The following is a 17,381-nucleotide window of genomic DNA, read 5'->3' as shown; positions in this document are numbered from 1 at the left end:
GGAGGAGACTCCTGCAAGTCCCTTGGACTGCAAGGAGATCAAACCAGTCAATTTTAAAGCAAATCAACCCTGACTGCTCTTTAGAAGGCCAGATACTGAAGATGAAACTCAAATGCTTTGGCCACCTAATGAGAAGGAAGGACTCACTGGAGAAGAACCTAATGCTGGGAACAATAAATGGCAAAGGAAGAAGGTGACAGCAGAGGATGAGGTGGCTAGATGGAGTCACTGGGCAGTGGGTATGGGCTTGGGTGGCCTCCAAGGGATGGTAGAGTACAGGAGAGCCTGGAAGAATGCTGTCCATGGGGTCCTGATGGGTTGGGCATGACTTTGCAACTAAACAAATAAAACCTTCCACCAAGCAGCTTCATGGGATGACCCCGGGTTCAAGTGTTATGGGAGATGGAGAAAAATATCTCCCTCTCCATTTTCTCCTTAGTCTATTTCTGAATAACATGATATATTTCAGTCTATTTCCTCCATAGACTTGCTCCAGATCTGTTCTGCTGCAGCAAAGCTTCTCCTCTGGTTCCCATATGAATCTTCAATGATATTGCATCATTTCAAAACATGCAGATTCAGTGGGAAAAAGTCCTTGGAAAAGCAGTATTGTAAATACCTAAAATTCAGAAATAAAGAATGCCACAATTATTTTTACTGACAATTCTGAAGCACAAAGGGCTCCCTCATAGAAAGCTAGGATGCAACCGCACTTGGCAGTCTGTGTACCGTTTTGCTCATTACACCTAAAAAAAATAACCAGCATCCCTTATTGTTAGCATTTTTGCCACATCATTCAGGGAGGCTGAAGCAATTATTCATGTGTTACTATATCATATATATTATAAAGATTCTTATCTTATTCCTATTAAAAAAACATTCCAGGCAGAACTGACACATTTGCTTTCTTTGTCAGGTGTGTGGAACATTCTGGCCTGTAATATTAGGGAACAGATGGTAAATTCACTTCATCATTTGAAATCAGATTGGTATGTTAGAATTGCAAATTGAATTGTGTTGTATTGTGCAGCTTTTCCCTCTTTGGGTAAATGGATGTCTGAAATGCCAGTATTTAAAAGGCTGGGGGATCAGCATAAATGATAAAGACAGATAGCCATAGGAGAGGAAACTCTGTAAAATGTCCTTGGATTACAAAGGGCAGTCCAGCATACGGGAAGTGTAGGGTGGAAAAATTCCAGGGAAATATACTCTGTAAACCCATGTAGTTAATCATTAAGATATATCAAGAAAATTTAGTTTGGAAATAGGTTTGACACAGAAAAAAAGAGGGAGACAAGATAAAGTGACAAAAGCAAAATAAAGCATTAAGGACACGATCCTGTGTGTGTTTAGGCAGGAAAAGGGTTGACAACTGGCAACTACACCAGCCATTTTAGAGAGTGCTGAGAGATGTAAACTTTTCCTCTGACTAAGCATGCATAGGATTGTGTCCTCAGTCGATCTAATTTAGGATGCAGTCCTATCACCCCTGCAGCAGATGCTTGTAAGCCTCTGAACTTTGCAGGCAAGGGACCAAGTCCACCACCTCCGTGGCCACGCCTCTGCCATCTGCAGCCTTCCAGATGTAGTGCCAGGAAGGGAGAGGCAGGGAGGCCGGGCTGCTGACTGGAGCTGGTGCCATTCTGCAGCCCCAGCCCCCTTTCCCTCCTCACCCCACACACACCACCTCTGAGACCCAGCTGAGAAATTGGAGGAGGACAGCCTGAGCAAGACTTTCCTCAACAGCTTCAAGGATGCAGGGATTGCTGGAAAGCAGAAGTTTAATTACTGAAGATTGGAATAGTAAGTCAGTTGATTATGTGGCAATGTTAAGAATAACTAACTATCTAGAAAGACAACCAGCCAAAGAAAATGATAAGCAAAAATTGTATTATACACAACCTCTTTTAATAGGGATAATAACTATGGAAAAATATAAGTGAAAATGGAATAGAAGTTTTGAGAAAATTGTATGAGATTAGAAGAATCTACATTTTTTATGTGAATTTTTATATGAATTTTAATTATGTGCAAAATGTGATTGTGTAGAAAGGATAGTAATTGTTGTCTTACAGCAATTTTCCTTAAATATTTTATATTCTAGGAAACATTAGTTCTTCCTGTTTCTTTGTATCTTTTACATTTATTCTTACTTTTTCTTTTTCCCTCTCTTCTTTCTAAATTTTACTGTTCTTAAAATAAAACTATCATCATCATCAGATGCAGGGCTTGGTAGGGTCTCCTGGAAAGCTGGGGATCCATAAAATGGCACTCTTTCATTTTCCCTTCTAAAGTGTAATCATGGATTTTCGGTTATATGCAAAGCTGCTTGCAGAAAAGAAGGCCTGAGAGCATCACCATCTCTGTTCAGCTGTTTGTAGTTCCAAATAAGATGAGCGACTGAGTTGACCTGAAGGTTCCACATATTTATAGGAATTCAAGAGCAGCAATAGTTGGCTTCCAACCCAAGATGCAGTGTAATTTGGACCAATGCCAAAACAAGACCCATCCCTGATATCAGGAGTTATGATAGGTGATTAGCCAGTAACTGTTCACCCCATGAGGCTGATTGGTAGGAGATTCAGGACTGATGAAAAAAAGTATTACTCATACAGCACAGGAGAAAAAGTGATGGCCACTATAAAAAGGGTCTAATTCAGGGAGGTGAAGGCTATCATTGGCTATGGATCCAGATGGCTATACATGATCAGGGACAGTTGCTGGGAAACACATGCAGGAAAATGCGATCACATGTTCTCTTGTGAGTTTCTTGTGAGCAGCTCCTTGACTGTTAGACCCTTAGATTGATCCAGCATGGCTTTTCTTATGCTCTTGTGTTCCTATTTTTTTTCAAAAAAAAATTAAAATGAGCCAACCTTCCTAAGAGGGTTGGATTTCCATGACAAAATAGTTCAGGGCCACTGCTGTTGTGAAAAATGATTTTGAAGGGTCAAATGTATTGGGCCTAAAACCATGCACGGGTTCTCAGCAGGGATTCAAAGTCCCAGACACTCTGGGTGGTGCTGCTAGTCTATTTTGGGATACAGAGTTCTTTGCAGCCCATAACTCAGGGGTGCAGAAGTTCAGCCCATATTTTGCCTTTCAGGGATTACCCAAGTTGCCACGCACCCTCCTCCTGGATCCAGCCCTTTCCCTGCAACCACCAGTCATTAGGTGATTTCTGAGCTTTTGTGTGTTATCTCACCATTCGAAAATATGAATAAAAGTACATAAGGAAAGCCCTGCTGGATCAGACCAAAGGTCCATCTAGTCCAGCCTCCATACACACAATGAAAAAAAGCTCCTCACGGGATCCCTCAAGGCTTCCTCCTGTCCAAACTCCTCAGCAATGGGGGTATGAAGGCAGACCAGCTCTGGTGGAGGAGGAAGCAGCTGGCCAGCAAGGCTAGTAGCCACTGATAGCCTCCTCCCTCCTGAATTTGTCCCTCCTTTTCAAAACCATCCAGATTGGCAGCCATCACCACTGCCCATGGCAGCAAAGTCTACAACTTAACTATACACTGGCTGGAGAAGTCCTTCCATGTATCTGTCCTAAGCCTTCCACTGATCAGCTTAATGAGTTGACCCTGGGTTCAAGTGTTATGGGAGAGGGAGAAAAATGTCTCCCTCTACTTTCTCTACACTATGCATTCTTTTAAATACCTCTATCATGCCTTCCCTTGTCACCCTACTTCTAAGCTAAACAGTCCCAGTGGTCATGGCCGTTCTTCATAGGGGACCTGTTCCCGCCCCCTGATCATTCTGTGGCCCTTCTCCGCACTTTTTTCAACTCAGTCATGTCCTTTTTCAAGTAAGACAAACAGAACATAAATGGAAATCCATCTCTTATTACTTAGTTATTGGCAGTAAGAGCATTAAGCTAATAGATGCTGGCATTTTTGGCCTTGTCTCCTTTGCTTTTGGCCCTGTCCATCCCTGGCAGCGTCTCTGAAATGGACTGCAGCCTCAGGCTGAGAGAGGCTTGACACCTCTGCCAGAAATGTTCTTACTATAGAACATGCTTTTTCTTTGGAAACTTTATTTAGCACATTTGTATGCTGACCCACAGCCAGACGCTCTCTGGGCAGATCACAGGGCAATACACACACACACACAAATAAATAAAAATAAATAAGAATAACAAACAAACCATAAAACATAATGGAATTAAAATAAAATATAAATATAACCATCTAAGTAGTGACAGCAGCAGCAGCAGCACTATTAGTTTTAGTTTCCTTCAGAATTGAAACTTAGGAGGTCTTTGTGACAGATGTTTCATGCTTGCAAATATTCAAGCAGAGCACAAGTAGATGCAAGTCTCTCCCCCAAGAGCGACTGGGTCACCGTCCCACAGCTGCACCTCCAATTTTGGCCAATTTCAGGTCCTTCCTCCCTATACCAAGGAACCTCTCATTCAAAAACACAGGAGAGAACCCAATCCTCAGGAGTCCCCTTCCTATATCCCAAAGTAATACCAGATGGATTGAGCTGCCTGACAAAATGGTCAGCAGAAGGCCATACCAACATTGAAAAACAAGTCTTTGATTCTTCGAGTCTCAACTTTCTCATTCATGTTTCTGAAGCAGAAGGGAAAGGAGGAAGGCTCTGCATTTGGCAAGGGGGTGTGTGTGTGTTAAATGCAGCTTTGCAGACTCCCAAAATACATGGCGAATGCTCAGAATATGCTGAAACAGGAACTTTGGTTTCTTATAAAATTAGAATGTATTATTTTCCCTTCCCTGGGATTGAAGTATCTATCTAGGATGTCAAGGAATTCATTTTCTTTCTTTGGCTTTTTCCTTTTTAGAAAACCCCCCTCTGACTCCTGGTGTTCTCTCAGTGGGGGTCGCCTATGAAGCCAGTGTTGTTGCACGGCTGGCTCCAAAGGAGAGAAATGTTTTTGCGGGGTCAGCTTCCAAGTCATCATGGGTGTTTACAGTTTCAATAGCAGTTTGGATTGCTATAGTAACCCTTAAAGGCACATTCCTCCAAAATACCAGATTGGAAGGAAAATAAATCTTTACAATTCTCCCCGTACCACCACAGCCATGGATATTGTCACAGAGAGGGCAAGCTGGATTCAGTTTTTGCTTGTTTGTTTAGAACTCCCCTGGGGAAAACAAGTATCTTGCTTAAATACTATGGTATCCCCCAACCTGGAGCCCTTCAGATGGTTTGGACTACAGCTCCCATCATCCACAGCAGCACATCCATTTTCTACACTGTTAAGTAACAGAAGTCAATAGGACTTGAACAGGTCTCTGTGTTAAGAAATTTAACTTCAGTAAAAGGGCTCATCCAACAAAAGCAATTTAGCACTACTAATCCAAAGGCATTGTACAGCACTGCTGTATTTTTCTCCTTGAAGGTGGTGTCTTGGTTTGTTTTATATTTTTGGGTTTTTTGATGGGATGTGGTAAGGAAAAATACTGAAGAAAGAATGGGAAAGCATGGGAGGGTAACAAGTAGACAGGAAGATGAGATCTTTCCTTTTGAAGTAAAGTGATTGCACCATAAAATCTGCATCTGGAAGCACCCTAAGAAAGGCTGAAAGGAATGCCTAAAAATGTTTATTGCCAAGTATGGGAGTGGTGGAGTATGAGAGAGAGGGATAAGGTGGCTGTAAGCACAGTAGTTAACTTCCTTCAATGCCAAGAAAGATAGGGACCACATCATTTCATCTGTATGCTTGCCATATTTACTGCCATGCTTTGCAATGTTGAGAAAGCTCTATCCGACCCCCAGCCAATACTTCATCTCAGATAAGATTAAGATTAATTAGGGTACAACACACCCCTAATAATGGAAGCATCAGCCTCATTAAAACCAGTTAGCCTTTCACATTTGTCCACATTTATCAGCATATCCAAATCTGAACTTGGAGAATTAACTCAATAAATGTATTCTTACCACATGAAACACACAGAGAGTGTGGGTGGAGAGAAAGAGAGACTTGCATTTTAAAGGTAGAGTTGCACAATGAAAGTTACTAATGCATGAAGAGTTTAGGATAATATTACTGGAATTATTTTATGACTGTAACGTAGTTCCCTAACATTAGGCAGCATTGAGCTGATTTTGAAGCCCACGCAAAACGATTGGCATACTTTGTGGTTAGGTCTCATGTTCATTATGTTAGTCATTGCATTTTTTATAATCCTCACAGTCCCTTATCTCAGTGACTGGGTTCAGACAACATAATAACCCACAGTCAAAGGTGTACAGGTTGAATGTGAGTTGTTGAAATGTGGCTCATTGTATTGTCTGAACCCAGTTAAGCTAACAAGCCATGGCCTGGTTGATCAGTACCAGCTTATGAAAAGAATCTTTAGTTTGCTGTTAGGTTGGGAAGTACAGGTACCATGGTTTATTATTTCAGTTGGGTTCAGACAACACAATAACCCATGTTTCGAGAATAACCGCAGTTCAGTAACAATCCACATTCAGTCTTGGAGTATTGTCCTGGGGATTGTCTGAGCTCCATCAATGTCCTCAGGGTTTCTGATATTTTCTTTGGAGGAGATCCTCCAGAGCAGATTTTGAGAGTACAAAGGCAGACATCCTGTTCTGCAAGTGGTAGTCTCTACATTTAATATCATACTAGATCCATCCCATTGTGTTTAGAAGGCTGGAGATGAACAACAGATGGTGGAAGTAACACAGAGATCAAGGCAGGTAGGCTATCTGCTTGACGAAGGTTACTTGCTACATTGGAGAAGTAGTAAATATGCATGAGGGGAAATTCTAGATGTTCAAACACATTTAATAAAGTATTATTGCGTTAACTGGCATCTTCCAATCACATTCTGTATTGGCCTACCACCTTATCTTTCTATGACATTGCCACAAAGTGCCTAATCCAAAACTTTCCCAAATTTCAGCCTCCTGGCTTTTACTTTCCTGTCTCCCCTTCAAACCAAAACATTCCCAGGGCATATAAAAGTTTTATAGGATACTTTTATGCCTCAAGCAATAGGTTCAAACAAGCAAACAAAAGAAGGTTCAGTACAGATCATCTTGGTTCCCTTTTAGTGGTAATATTCTTAGCAAAAACTTTCCAAAATAGAACCAAAACTAAGGGAATGTTTGCTATATATTAAGTAAATAGGCCAAAATATTGTTATGCTGAGAAAAGTTGAATGAACCAAGCATGGTTATGTAGATTTTCTTGTTCTGCATAGCCTCAGGAAGTATCAAACCCTAACCCAAACATGTACTCTCCAAAAGCTGAAAACTATTCTTAACATTGATTGAAACCTCCTGGGGGAAATTTCAGCTGGTACAAAAACATTTAATATGCAGCATTTCTCTTGCTTGAAGCTCTTTCTTCTGGGGTCAAAAATCACCCCAAATAATACTAGTGCTAGCTTTTTGTAATGCAGGGTGAGGTTTATGACTTGAGAACCCAAAACTAAGGTAATCCAGTTTGAATTTTTGGAAGTGTTAGCCACAGAAGAATAAACAGAACTTCACTGGTTAAAAAGTGAATCTATGGAAGAAGGCAAAGCTTATGACCTCAAATGATGGCCTAAAAAATTTCATGATCACTATTGCATTGACCAGATGAGCTACAGCCTGAAGCGCTGGTTTTCAGTTTATATTCAGGCACGCAGCACAAATCTCTAGATGTGAGGTCAGGAGTGTTATTTATAAATGCAGGAGGGCAGCACCCCTCCCCTTAGGAGCAGTATTGCATAACAATATCTGGCAGCCACAATTTTGCTTTTCCCAAAATGCCCTAGAGGTTGCATTGGTCTGATTCCCCATGGATTAGATCAATGTTTTCACTTGATATATACCTTCCTCCTGTATTCACTATAATTGAAATCTGGAACAGCCATCTCTAAGAGCAAAAAGATTATTTATACCACATCATTAAGGAGAAGCAGGAGGAAGCGGGGGAAAGGAGTGGCCTAATGGTGAAAGGAGTCATCAAAAAGAACAAAAGTGTGATTTATTTATTTTTATTTATTAATTAAAACATTTCTATGCCGCCCCTTGCCAAAGCCTCGGGGCAGCTTACAACACAATAAAATACAATAAAATTTACTATAGTGATCTTGAATTGTCAGATGAGCAAGGCACTGGATGATGGTTCCTTCTCACAATCAAAGGGCGCTGCCATAGAAGCCTCAGGGGTTCTCTGGACAGGGTCAGCCCAAGACATTTGCTCCCTGAGGCAAAGAACAAGCCGGTACTCCTTCCCTTCCAAGTATGAACGCCAAATGGACAGGCAGTTCATTCCTCCTTCCTGAGAGGGTGTGCAACAGCATGTGCCCTTGCTCCTGAGGGCATCAGGCTAACTGAGGAAGAACAGGTTGCATGGCATACATGCTCTCTCCTCCAACACCTTGCTGGCATCCCCCAACCGCTGCTTGAAGCAGCCCTCTCACTCAGCTGGCCCTGACTGGATGGAGGATAGTCTCTTTTCTGTCTGTCTGTCTGTCTGTCTGTCTGTCTGTCTGTCGGAATATTTTGCACTTTGTAGGCTAAGGGGCCTGATGACCCCACCTACCCAGCCCTCCCTGATGAATGGCATCAGGGCCACTTCCCCTTTCAGGAAGATACCCAGCCAGGGAAGACACTCTGGCCAAAATTCCAAGTGGAAGATCCACCTGGTGCTTCAACTTTGTCTGCCCCACATCTCCACACCGGGGAGGACATGGGGCAGGCAAAGCCAAGGGACTCAGCAGCTTCTCCAAGTGCCAGATAAATGGGTCACTTCCTTGCCACCCCCATGTGGAGGAGTACTGAGCTGAAGGCTCATCCTGAGCAACACCTCTGCAGGGGAAGCACACCGCATGTAACAGAGGATCTCCCATCAGAGAGCATGCTGGGAGCCAGCCTTGTCCTTGCAGAGCAGGCTGCAATGGGGTGGATTACAGCCTCCTCTGGGGCTCATAGACCTGATGACCGGCTTTAAGAATAAAATCCCATATGAAAAAAAATCCTACTTGACGATAGCACAGCAAAACTTAATTTTGTTTTGAACATTTTGAACTTCCAGCCCAAACAGTACGAGGATCCAAAACATGTAAGACCCAAGAACCACTTGGGTATTTTATATAAACAAACACATCCATACATAAGGAAATATGTATCTTCAAGTCTTTCCCAGAAGTTTGCAATGGTACACTCTGACAGGCTGCTTGGCTAAAGAAAAGATGAGAATTGTGCCCTACAGACTCCCACACTGGCATTCTGGGGGCTGACAGAATCATAGAACAGTAGAGTTAACATAGGACATAAAAACAGAGTGAGTCAGAAGGGGTCTCCTGGGCCATCTAGTCTGACCTCCGGCTCCAGCCAACTCCACTCATGACATGCCTAGTTGGAACTGACCATGAAGGCCATTGGGCCCAACCCCCTGCTGGCGAGCATCCTCTTCTGCCCAGAAGGTGGCCAATAGGTACCATTCTGGGGTTGGGGCAGTTGGTTGCCTACTCTCAGCATGATCGAACATACACATCATTTTAAGCACCCCGTAATGGCCCATGCATGATTTCCACTTTTTGACCTTGCCTTGAGGTCTTTTTTCTCCCTTGAAAGCATGTATTTGGTGTCATGTTAGGGGGCTCACGTGAACTCCACACACATTAAACATGCACCTGAGGAGTGCTGGGACTGCAAGAGCTAGCCCCACCCACTGCACTCATACATCTACTGGATGGACACACACCCCACTGGCTGCTCATTCAGCCACCATTTGACAGGGCTGGCTCCATGTTTCTGAGGGCGCCTAGGCAAGACGCCCTCAATGACCCTTCCCCCTTCCTCAGGGAGTCACCCACCCTTGCCATCCATTGCTTTTGTGCCTCGTCAGTGCTACCACTCGCTTGCCTGGCAGGCAGAGGAAGTAGGTCATGATCTCCACCATTCCTCCATCTCACCACCACCATTGCCAGGTCGCAGTGGTGAAGAGGAGCAATAAGTCCGAGGAGTGCTTGCCAGTTGACCTCTGCTGGGGTGAGGCCCTTGGTAGGTGCCCAACTATGCTGCACCTACAAGGATGCCAATCTCTGCATCTAGAGCTCTTCCACACAGAGGAGGGATGCTGGGAAGATCAGCGTTCCCCTTCATGGAAGAGTCCTGTGTGAGCATTTTGGTGCATGCAAAGGGCCCCTTTTCAACCTCTCCAATGCACAGCAGAAAGCAATGAAGTCATGTTAATTCTATGAAGCCCCATGACTCTCACAGGTGCATTTCTCAAAGCTGAGCAGAGAGTCCTCTGAGCCCCTCTTCCATTGTTGACTTGAAATCTACGTACTTGGAGGAGACAAACTCACTCCTGTGAAATTATTTCTCAGCGTGTCAATCTTACTTGCGGCTGGCAAGTGGCACCACTGGTAAATCTCTTTGTTACTTTCTGAATGTTAATACTGTCTAAACCAGTGATTATTCGACTCATCAGGATTTCATTTTGAATGAAGATTAGACATGGGTGGGCAGGGCAGGAGAGGATTACCTTTAAGCACTTGTTGGCACCCGGAGCACTTCCTATGGCAGCACTGCTTGTTTTGGAGTAACAGCCGTGGTTGTTTGCAAAAACAAAACTAAAAAACCAAAGATCTGCTTGGAGCAACACAACACAGCAGCTAATTCCAGGTGGTTTTGTTTTCCTCCCCCACCAAGAGCTTGCAGTCTACTGTAAAAGCAACATTTTAAGATGGTATTGAAAGCTTGCATTCGCAGCCAAGTTGCTGGGACCTTGGTAGGGTTTGTTAGAACATGCAAGTTTCTCCATTCATATCCACAGGAAAGGGTGATGACCATACAACCATGAGTAATCTCTAGACATCCTGGATTACAGCGCCTGCCTGTTCTTAGGATTTGCTTGTATCACTTCCTTTTCTCCAGTTGCTTTTTATAGTTGCTTTCTGCTAGAGCTTCATTTGAGACAGGGAAGCTGTGTCCCTTGCCTGGGCTTGGCTCTTTACATGTCAAGGCATTACAGAGAGGAGAGTTCGTTGCGGCAATTGCAGTGGTTCTGTGTGTGTCGGGGACAAGGGAGGCAGCCTCGAGGGGACTGGAGGTGGTAAGGAGGAGAAGGCAGAGATGCCACTGCCTCTTTCCTCTCCGGCTCCCTGCTTATCAAGCAAGCCATTGCTAACAGGGATGAGAAAGAGGGTGAAGACAACGGTGGTGAGAAGGTTTAGGGCCCCCAGGTGGTGTCTTGTTCCTTCAGACTCCTGGTGCTAGCACTGGATGCAGGAAGGACATCATGATAAAGTCCGTAAAGAGCTGCCCACTCACAGGTTTCTGTAAGGCAGAGTTCCCCGACATGTTGCCCCTGAGATTCAGTGGCTACAGCTCCCCTTATCCCCAGCCAGTACGCATACATGCACACATTCCTCAGTCCACATTATACTGCCCGAGAGCATGGGAAGAGGGTCTTTCTTTCACTACCGCAATCCATCTCTTGGCTGTTGGTTGGGTGTCCTACTCAGCAATTCCATGTTTTGGCCCTCTTCCACGGTTTGTTCTGCAAGCCACCCTGAGGACCAAGGTCATATAGACCTCTATGCAAGTTAGGGAGCAGTGCGGAAGCAGTGTACTCAAGTGATGCTTGCATTTTTCAGCTGGGGATCATGGAGTTATAGTTTAATCTCCACAGTCCTTAGTGGAAAAAGACTTCCATGAGCCTAGTAGCCTCTTGAAAGCTGAAATGAAATCATCTCTTTGCTATGTTGTTACATGTGAAAAGCTGAGCCAAGGCATTCGAAAGAGTTTCCTGTCTCAAATGACAAGTGTCACAGTGCAGTAGTATGAGCTGAAGGGCAGACACCAATCATCCCCAGGTTTGTGCAGTCACTCCAGAAAAGAAGCCGTGGTGGCTTCTCTGCCCGCCTCGCATGTGCCAATTGCACTGCATGTGACTTACCTAATTACCCTCATGGCGTACAGCTTCCCTTGTTGCCTGAACCTATTGAGGTGCACAGTAGGGGTGGCTTCCAAACCACCCCAAAAACTGTGGCTTGTTGTAGGGTTCTGGGATCAGTTGAAGCTACAGCCTGCCTGCCCACCCAGTCCCTGCATATTCCCCTGTGAACATGTGAACCCTGCCGTGAGACTGCCCAAAGCTACCCTCCAAAGTGAGTCCAAAGTGAGTCCAAAATGCAGGCAGCTGCATCGATCCATATCAGCAAACCAGTTCTAGTGGTCTTCATCTCCACCAGAAGGAGGTCTTGTGTGGAACGGGAGGGTTTTAATTGGCCATGTAGGACTAAGCCACCTCAAAATACTTTGCATTACAGGAAGGAGCAGCATATTGCTACTGGGAAAAATTGATCCCCCCTCCACGGAGAGTTCAAAATTGCAGGTAAGCAGAGGAGAAACAAGAAATACTGCAGAAGAAAGCAGATGTTATTTGCCTCCCTGCTTGTCAAGAAGTGCCAAAGCGGCCTTCCTGAAAGCCTGGGATCCACTGCGCCATCTGATGAGTGCTACAACAGGTATCCCCTGTCCCCCGGCCCATGAGCCCACTGCATCCTGGAAGAGGCTAGGCACACAGGGTCAGGGTACCTGTACCTACCTCAATTGCACTCCGAAGAACCCGAGTAGCAGTGTTGGCAGGATCAAACACCTCTGGTCAGATTCTCATGGCCTCTATGACTTAATTGCAAGGGAATGGCAGACTTACAACTTAATACTTTGCTAAATATTTTAATATACCTAAACACTGTTAGGAACTGAGATGACTCACCTGAGGAGAGAAATGGCCAAGCAGGCATCTCATTGCTTACTTCTCTCTCTCCAACTTCTCCCATGGATCACAAGTTGACTGGATCTTATTTTTCTTTCTTCTGAAACATGCCTTTTTCTTGGGGGAAAAATCCCTTGTACATTAATTTTCTATCGTCTTAAATTCATCTACTTGAAATGCTTTATCATTGTTTGAAATGCATCCATCTTAAGCATCTCTTGTTGCAGGAAATGCTATGGCTGGAGGGCTTTCCAGAGTACATGCCAGTGGGCCTTCCTTGGGTGGATGGGAGAGCCCACCACTCCTCCGGATGATGCAGGCCTCGTGGAAGGTCCAGCCCTGCTTACAAGGGAGGACAACACATGCATTTACTTGATACTGTTACACAGGAACATTGGAGAGGCTGAACAGCTCAATAGCCCACCATCTGGTTTCTAACAGTAGCCAGCAGCAAGCAAGAGGGGATTCTAGCCTTAAAGACAGTCTAGAAATAATGATCATGATTGACTATTGATGAGTCAGGAAAATTTAGTTGATGTTTCATTGATGGGAGCTAATAAGGAGGAGAGGGTTTCCTGAGATCTGGGAATGACAGCCCCACCAGAGTTTGAAGAAGGTGAAGCTATTCCAGCTGGGACAACTAAGAGATAGGTTCTGGGAATTAGGAGCTGGCAATTCAGAAACTGAGCCAGCAGTCAGGTGCAGAGAGAAAAAGACAGCTGAGAATCTCTAGCTAGAGTTAGCTAGAAATGAGGGTGCAGTCTTGGAACTTTGACCTTGAAGAAAATGGCAGTCACTTCCACTTATGTTCCAGTTCCACAAATATTACTAAAATACCATTCAGTCTTAGGCTTCCTCATATCCAAAGGAAACTAAAACTTCTCATGCTGCTCTTGGAACTTCTCACTGCTTGGAGACATGGCAAGGATGCAAGAACAATGCTTTTACAGTGCCGTTAAGTGTTCAGAAGGCACACACATTTTCTACTTAGAATTCTTGCAACAGCCCTGTGAAAGTTGGTCAGTATTAATATAACCCATGTTGCAGATGGGAGCGGGGCTGGACTGAGGCTTAAACTGCCTTTCAGAAGGCTATCTAATGGAAACCGTGTGCTGTGCTGGTGAGAGTATAGGACTGCGACTCAGGCGATCTGGGTTCTAGTCTCCACTCAGCCATGAACCTCACTGCATGACTTTAGGCCAGGCACTGACTCTCTGCCTAACCTAGCTTGCAGGGCTGTTGTGAGGATAAAATAGGGAGCAGGACTTATATGTTCTCTGCCTCAGGTTTCTTGGAGGAAAAAGATGGGATGTTAATATAGTAAGATTAAGCTAATAAAATAATAGTGTGATGGAGACAACATTTGAACAGGAAGCTTTCTGATTTATAGCTCAGCAACTATGCAATACTAGCTCTCACAAGGGGTGGGAAGGGGGGGGCAGAGCTAGTAAAAGGAGCCTGCCTGAGCATTCGTGGAGTTTGTTTCCCTTCCTCCTGACCCAAGGCCACATGTCATCCAAGGCACACATACTTAGGAGAGCAGCCTATTGAAGTCAGTGGGACTTCTGAGTAAACAAAGACTTTGCCCCAGCTCCATAGGTTAGCAGGAGGAAGCTATGGAAGTTTTCACCCTAGTAGCTTGACCTTATAATTTTTACTGCAAATCCAGATTTCCACTGAGTTCCATGCTGACAGTGCATTAAGCACATAAGAAAAGCCTCTCGGGTCAGGGCAAAAGGTGGCCTAATCCAGCATTTTCTTCACACAGTGGCTTTTGGGAAGCCTACAGGCAGGACCTTAGCGTGACAGCACCCTTTTCCTTAGGTCCCCTGCCTTTCCTCTGTTCCCAAACATCTCATGCCTAGTCCTGAACTCAACAGGACTTACTTGGAAAGCAACACAGATAGAATAAGGTTTAAAAGAAGCACCTTCCGACAGATTTTGTGCTTACTTCCCATGTGAATGTGGTTACTGCGGGACAGAAAATAAAAAGGAGGCATTCCTGCATCAAACATACATTCTAAACAAGGCAGGGCTGTCCAGATGGCGTGTGCACACGGAAGACAAATGTGATGATGATGATGATGATGATGATGATAGTATCATTTGCAAAAGCAGAAACAAGAGACCCCCAAACTGCCCATGCTGATGTGTGCATTGCCATTTATGCAGGCCCCTGTGGCCACAATTCTCTGACACCTTCCTCTGCAGAAGTCCCTTTCATAAGTCACATGAGGTTCAACCAGAGGGCCTCTGACTCGCTGGGAGAGCTGAGGGGTGCCAGAAGGGATTAGACCCCACGAATCTCTGGGGCTGCCAGAAGGGAGAAGGGATTAGGCCCCACGAATCTCTGGGGCTGCCATCCCATGTACGTTGCTCTGGATGGGAGCCCCATTGAGCTCAGTGAGATGTATGGGCCACCAGAAGTGCACAGAACCACCCACCCCAGCCTTCCTCAGTGTCTGCTTGCAGCCTTCCCCGTTCCTATAGCTGTCCACGAAGTGGAAAGACATGCCCAGAGCCCTTTCTTCTCCGATCCCGAACCTCGCAGTCCCCAGCCCGGGCTCTGGCCAGGGAATGCGGTTTGTGGACACCCTCCTCTCACCGCCGCCGCTTCCTCCTCCTCTTCCTCCTCCCTTTCCTCCTCCCCGGCGCAGAAAGAGTTAAGTTTGGGAGCACAAGGCACGTTGAGGGGGAGTCGCCAAAGCCGAGGCAGCAAAACCATCACAGCGCATTCCTGGGCAGCGCTCAGCTGCCAACATCTGATTAAAACCATCTCTCTCGCTGTGAGTGGCTAACTAAACAGAGGCTACAAAACGGCTGGATATTTAAGCGGGCCGAGAGGGTCAGTCCGTTTGCCGGCTGCGGTGCGCGGATCATGCACAGAGCGGCTTCGATCTAGTCTTGTAAGTATCGCCGGGGCGCGGGGCGGGAGAGGCCGCTTTCCCCGGCTGTTTCCAGCGGGTAGCTCCGCGTCCCGGAGCCTCGAGACCTCCCGGGGGTGGTCTTGCTTCCAGGGCCGGGCTCCAGTCCGCAGGGTCGCCGGGAAGGGCACTGACTAAGCTCCGGGATGGGACGGAAGAGCGGCCGGGAAGGCGCCGCGGCGCCTTGGGCTTGGCGGCACCCGCTTGGCGCAGCGCTGGTCCGCCCCCTCGAGCCCCGGTTCGGCCAACCCGCCGCCCCCAGGACGGACCTGGCAGCCGTCCGCGGGCAAGCGCGTGTCCCGAGCTGCTTTCGCAGCTGAACCTGCCTGCCGGGGAGGACTGCACGTCTCGCCCGCCCCGCTCGGTGTCTGCCTGGACCAAAGAGGAGGGCTGGTTTTCGCCCTCGGATGCCGAGTAGCCCCCTTGAAGGGTTTGTGCGGGCTGCAAACAGTCCCTCGGCTCCTTTTGCCTGGTTAGATTAGGTGCTTTTAAGAATTTGTGTTTCAGTGCATGTGCGCAATCCCTCAATGCCTAAAAGAGTGGTAGGGAGAGCTTTTTAAAGGAATTCCGCAATTTTTGCCAACCTTGAGTAGCGGAGGAGGAGTAGCAGAATGAATGGTGGGGCGGGGGAAGAGGCCGAGTTAGCTGTAAATATGGTGTTTGTGTAGGGTAAGCGTAGGAAACTTGGCTTTGGGAAAATGTCCTCGCAGAAGCTGGATGGAAAGGACCACCCGAAGAGACTGGGACGTTGGCAGCAGGGTGCGGGGAAGCTTAAAAGAAAATGAAGTATTGGAAGAGTCTGGTTAAGAGCAGGCAACTGTATATACCCCACCCCCTTGGTCTGAGTGTATTTTTAAAGGCAGCAAGGAAGTTATAGAAGGCCAGATCGAGAATGCATCACAAGTTGTGTAGATTCGCTGCAGTGCTGCAAAATTAACCCCCGCAGTATTTGCTGAGGCATGGGTAGGCTTGAACTGGACCCTGGTGATTGCCAAGCACATGGCCTTTCAGTTTCTGCCTAGAGTCCTATGCCTAATAGTTTCGCCCGGAGCAGAGTGTTCTTCCAGGTGTAAAATCCTTCCTGTAACCTCTTCCTTGCTCCAAGGAAAACAAAGCAATTGCACACTCAGGCAAGCGGGGGGGGGGGGCAAATTCTTCTTCCCAAACTCCTGGTTGGGTCCGGTTTGGCATATGACTGCATGGCTAGCCAAGGGGACTGGGATCATCTCTGGGGTTTCTTGCTCACAGGGTGGCTTGGAAGGCACAGTTAACTTCTTAAAGCCCCTAGAGAACTGGGGCTTGTGTTCCTTTTCTCCTCTTTACCAGTGCCAAATGAGGAAGGAAAAATAATTCCAGCAGGACAGAATGTCAAAGTTAATGTACCTGCATCTGGAAGCAAGCATCTATAGAGTGGGTGTTATCTCTGTGTATGACACCCTGGTCAGTTATACAAGATAAGGTCCCAAACAGCCTTTGCTTCAAATGTGCATTCAGCAGTGATGTCTTTTGTTTCCTTGGGTGAGCTAAGATCTTAACATGTGCTGTACACAACGCCAGTCTCCCAATTTGGATGGATACCCTGTGCCTACTCAAGAGCAAACAAAGTTTTAGCTACTAAAAGCCCATTTATTTTGGCCACAATACTTGCAGTCCAGCTGGCTTCATGGAGGGTGGCCCTAAAACCTCTCCATGGAATACAAGGTCATTGATTGCTGATGAAGAATGTAGATTTCCCATTTCCTGGGCTGGTT

General features: G+C 45.9%; 1 protein-coding gene and 1 long non-coding RNA gene across 4 annotated transcripts in view; both read left to right on the top strand.

The window, feature by feature from the left end:
* The first annotated feature begins 320 nt into the window (after positions 1 to 320).
* On the top strand, positions 321 to 7,902 carry LOC123024139. Its single transcript, XR_006414863.1, has 2 exons — positions 321 to 1,803; positions 4,811 to 7,902. It is a non-coding gene; the product is annotated as an uncharacterized LOC123024139 (long non-coding RNA).
* A 7,520-nt stretch (positions 7,903 to 15,422) lies between these two features.
* The window catches only part of DAB2 (DAB adaptor protein 2), a 39,325-nt gene continuing 37,366 nt past the window's right edge, over positions 15,423 to 17,381 (top strand). For 2 of the 3 annotated variants that reach the window (XM_044431610.1, XM_044431608.1), the window contains exon 1: positions 15,423 to 15,612. The gene's annotated coding sequence lies outside the window, so the exon portion shown is untranslated. The remainder of the gene's footprint in view (positions 15,613 to 17,381) is intronic. The other variant, XM_044431609.1, reaches the window with a different exon arrangement.

This window comes from Varanus komodoensis, unplaced genomic scaffold, assembly GCF_004798865.1.
Source record: "Varanus komodoensis strain SLA01 unplaced genomic scaffold, ASM479886v1 scaffold22, whole genome shotgun sequence".
Lineage (NCBI taxonomy): Eukaryota > Metazoa > Chordata > Lepidosauria > Squamata > Varanidae > Varanus > Varanus komodoensis.
This window is presented reverse-complemented; position numbering and strand designations above follow the sequence as displayed.